Raw genomic sequence first — 5347 nt, forward strand, 5'->3', positions numbered from 1 at the left:
CTGTTTTTTTGCTGCTGCTTAAGTTTCGTCATTGAGCCAGAGCTGTTTTTAATGACGCAGTTTACGCACGGAGCATCAGCAAAAGCGCATCTTACGTGTTGCTGCTGCGAAAATTAACAGGGGATTTCGTTTACAATAATCCTTATTTTACGTCCACTTTCTGTGCAATAGGCTCCCTATTTCGTGATTTCTGTTTAGTGACTTCAGTGAATACAAGTGCTTTATGCATAGGTGCGGTTAAAATGCGAAAGAAAAACATGTTTTTTTTACGCTCAAATAGGATGAATGTATAAAGTAGACAAATCAAAATTATCATCATCATTATCACTATTCAGCTGTGACATCATCACATTCTAGAGCATGAAAACAACCAATTGTGATTTTTATTATTTATTTTTTTCAATGCTCATAACAGAGTAGTTGTTTAAGGGGTGTCGCATGCAGACACGGATAGTACTCAGTTACATTTACTCAAGTACATGGACTTGAGTAACTTTTTGAATAAATTGTACTTCTTAGAATATATATCATCGGGTACTTTCAGTGTTGGATAGTTGGATGAATACTTGTTTTCAGAGTACGTATTTAGAGTACTCAGTTTGAGCAACTGTATTCTTGTAAAGTTACTCTCTCATTTGAGGGTTTTTAGAATACCGTTACTTTCTAAACATTTCTAACTTTTCTACATCTTCAAAGGTACTAAGAACTTCTACAAGAATTTCACAAATCAGCAAAACCTCTATAAACTTCTTGGACCTGCATATTAACGTCAATGAGGATGGACTACTGCATTCTTCTATCCAGAAAACCCAATAATCCCAGAATAATCTTTAATTTCAAATAACCCTGTGGGACAGTTTCAGCGATTAAAAATCATTTGCAACGATACGAAATATTTTGAGGGACATGTACAAAAGATTCCAAAGCAAAGCACCTGGCTGATGCACGCCTCAATGTCGATAAAACCAAAAGAAAAGACAAAGACACAAAGACAACCACAAAATTCTCACGCACAGTTTGATTAATGAGGCCCCTGGAACCAGAGTTTAAGCGATTCACAGCTAGAGATATTTTTCACTGTATTAGTTTAGGAGCGATTGATAACCGCTGTTAACCTGTTCAGATATCTCAACTTGCTGAATTCTTGGCAGGGCTGGGCGATATATCGATATATTCTTAAATGAGATATGGAATTGGACCATATCGCGTATATTGGGAGATTTCAAATTCAAGCTATTAAAGAGGCTAGATGCAAGTTGGCCATTTTATACTCACTACTGCCACCTCAGGTCATACGTGTAACTGCACCTTCTATATCAAGCTTGTGCATGCCGGCACTTTGGACCCGAAGTAACAACTTTTTGAGTGCCAGTGCAGGATTTTAGAGGCAGTTGTGGTGAACAGGTCTGAGCTCATTCTACACATTAGGACATGGCTGGAACATGTAGGGGGAGGAAAATACTTAATTTGAACATTTTTAAACTCTGTGTTACAGCCAATCTGTGAATGAATGAGTGTGATGCATAGAGGGGAGGTAATATAGGCGGGGCTCACGCAGGCCATAGTGAGCAGGTAGCCTGCGAGAGCACACCGGTTTTCAACCGCTTGTGTGTACAAGGTTGACAAGGATTTTATGCACTGAAGAAAGTTGTTTTTATGCATTTATGTGACGTTAAATGCACTGCCAAATAAACATTTATTTTAACGTAACCTTACCCGGCTCTCCTGGACTCAATGGAAGGCACACACAGCGCGTCTGGAACCTGTACAACACTTACCTGCTTGCTGTAGTAAATGGCTGCTACACTCTGTATAGTCCCTTTAAGTTAACAAACAGAAGGTAATCTCAAGCTGATTTAAAAAAAAAAAAAAAGTTCATCTTAAACTGAGCACTTTATTTTATTTTCTCTTTATATATAAATGCTGCCCTCAGAAAACGTTTTACCTGTTTTGTTTTATTTTATAGGCTATTTTTTACTTTAGATAGTTTTTTATTTAAATGTGCACCTTACAGAGCTTTGTTATACAGTGTATTATGTTTGCATTTTGTAATGAGTTTTCAATAAAACTACTCGTATTTGACTTTGACTTAACATTTCATTTCACAGTTCTCACTATGCGGAAAAATATCGGGATGTATATCGTCTATCGATATTCAACCTAAATATATCGGGATATGACTTTTGGTCCATATCGCCCAAGTCAACAACCTGAACCTCACTATTGAATAGAACAGAGTTATTTCATTCAGGTTTAACTCAACTCATTCAATCTTTGTAGAAGGTTCATACTGTCTTCTTAGGTTAAGTCTATTACAGTTTTGTTTCTTATAGTAAGAGAAGGTTTAGTTTACCTGCTTGACTAGTTTCGATCACTTCCTGTGATCTTCCTCAGAAGCGACACCTGGTGGTGGAGGTGCCGTGTCGTAGGCAGCTTACATGGATTATCCAGTCAGTAGGGAGAGCTTACGCCCCCTACTGACTGACGCCTTCTCCAGAACGGCATCCCAAGTGTGGGATAAGGTGTACGCTCCCTCGTCCCGGTTCATAGATGTTGATGCACGTTTCCTGATCTCGATGGCTTCTCTGATCCAGCGGAAGTACTTGTTTCTTTCGGCACGGATGACCCTGGCATTGTCCCAATTCATGATGTGGTTTTCCCTCTTACAGTGGTCTGATATGGCTGATATAGATTTAATGTTCTTTTATTGCTCTTAGCATTATATTTAAAATCAACAAAACTGCAGGAAGGTGCCTTACAACAGATTTTCCAATAAATGTTCCTAAACTGACCTGTAGGGAGATGGGGACTCCGTAGCGGATGTACGTGACCAGGTGCTCACAGTTGTCGTGGAGGGGGCTCCAGTGCTGACAGTGGAGTTTACACAGGATGCACTCAGTTATCACGTCCTCAGTAACCAGTCTCACTTTTTTAATCTGGTCAGCGAGTCTGTTGTTTTTATTTGATCATCAATTTGACCAAAAACACAGTCTGTGAGTTTTTTAATAACATAGTTTTTCATTATGGGACCTGTTGACAGAGACAGACGGCACTAAGTAGAATATCTTAGACACCAGGGGGGTTCTTTACCGAGTGTTAAAGTCTTAAAGTGGATCAGCAGAAGAATCATTTACAGAATTTTTACTCATGCGGTTTTCTGTATTACATGTCAGATTTGGTGTGTTAAAACTGCAATACAGGCAGTATCAAATAGTAAATGAAGTGCAATATGCCCACAAATAGCTACAGTATATGCCATTATCCAGCTTGAACAATATTTAGTCCCCGTCTTGACAAATGACCCCTTAAATGTATTTCAGTGGCAGCCTGCGGACCAGATCCAGTCAGCAAAACAATCCAGTGTTCCAAATCGGAATATTTTAGATTAAATCCTCATTTTAAGCACAGAAGATATTGAGGAAACCCTATTGCTTCAGACGAGCTTCGACTCCGACCATGACACCCCTGGTTTATTAAGAGTGTGCATTTCAGAGGAACAGCTCTCACAGTCGATGCTTTTGCTTTATTGTTTAGTTCAGCAACTCTGTTATCTCTAGAGAGAACAACACCCCACACCCCTTCCTGTCAGAACCACCCAATCCAACTCTGTTTCCTCTTTTCTGTGCCCACCGAACCCCCCCCCCCCCCCCCCCTCTCTCTCTCTCTCTCTGTCTCTCCACGTTCTCTCTTTTTTATCTTTCGGATCTGAGGAGGAGGAAAAGCCTGATTGTGTCGTCAGAAGCTCCACAACAGCTTCCCAACATCAAGGCAGACGCTTGAACAATGTTACATGTTTTGTTTATTTAGCTTTATTGCAGTGATGTTCATATTCCAAGATGTGGCAATATGCCATCGTCATGTGACCATACTGTACAGAAGGGCCACGATTCCTGAGTCTCAGTTCCTTGACTCGTAGCTCAAATACAAATGAAGAGCTCCTTGTGTGTCATTGAAGAAACTCACATGCCATTTCCCCCAATTTAAATTCAAAATTTTCCTCATTTTTTGACATTTTTGATTGACTGCGGAATTCTTCCGCAGTCAATTATTGGTTTTCATGTTCTTTATTGATTGACTGCGGAATCCTTCCGCAGTCAACCATTGGTTTTCAGCAAGTTATACATTTAAACGTTCCGCATGTTTGGGAGAATCCTGCCATTACTTTTGGGAATTCAGCGATTTCCGGTTTTTCCGCAATCGGACGATTTCCGGCCGATTTTTCCCATTACTTATAATGGGGCTTCCTCAAATTCACAGATTCTGCAGTTTTTTCCACAGTTTCAGCAATTTCTGCAGTTTGTGCTTGTTCAGCTTCCGCAGCTTGTCAGTTTTCAGAAAAAATCCGCCTTCTGCAGTTTTCCAGTTTTTTTCTACGGGATCGGGAACTCTGCCATTGATTTGTATGGGGAATTCTGCCCATTCATTTTAATAGGGCCATGCATTTTAATGGGACTTCAGGTACTTTCAGCCATTTCTGCAGTTTCAAATACTTCTGCAGTTCAAATACTTCTGCAGTTCAAATACTTCTGCAGTTTCAAATACTTCTGCAGTTCAAATACTTCTGCAGTTCAAATACTTCTGCAGTTCAAATACTTCTGCAGTTTCAAATACTTCTGCAGTTCAAATACTTCTACAGTTCAAATACTTCTGCAGTTCAAATACTTCTGCAGTTCAAATACTTCTGCAGTTTCAAATACTTCTGCAGTTTCAAATACTTCTGCAGTTCAAAACTTCTGCAGTTTCAAATACTTCTGCAGTTTCAAGGATTGGGACAAAGACCCAGACCAAGACCCAGAGCAAGACCCGAACCAAGACCCGAACCAAGACCCAGAGCAAGACCCGAACCAAGACCCGAACCAAGACCCGAACCAAGACCGGAGCCAAAAGCCAGACCCAGACCAAGACCCAGACTAAGACCCAGAGCAAGACCCGAACCAAGACCCGAACCAAGACCCAGAGCAAGACCCGAACCAAGACCCGAACCAAGACCCGAACTAAGACTCGAACCAAGACCAAGACCCAGACCAAGACCCAGACTAAGACCCGAACCAAGACCTGAACCAAGACCAAGACCCAAACCAAGACCCAGACCGAGACCCAGACCAAGACCAAGACTCGAACCAAAAGCCAGACCAAGACCAAGGCCCGAACCAAGACCCAGACCAAGACTCAGACTAAGATCCGAATCAAGACCAAGACCGGAGCCAAAAGCCAGACCCAGACCAAGACCCAGACCAAGAACCAGACAAAGACCAAGACCCTAACCAAGACCCGAACCCAGACCAAGACCCAGACCGAGACCCAGACCAAGACCCGAACCAAGACCCAGACCAAGACCAAGACCCGA

The sequence above is a fragment of the Gobius niger genome, assembly GCF_951799975.1.
Source record: "Gobius niger genome assembly, chromosome: 13".
Lineage (NCBI taxonomy): Eukaryota > Metazoa > Chordata > Actinopteri > Gobiiformes > Gobiidae > Gobius > Gobius niger.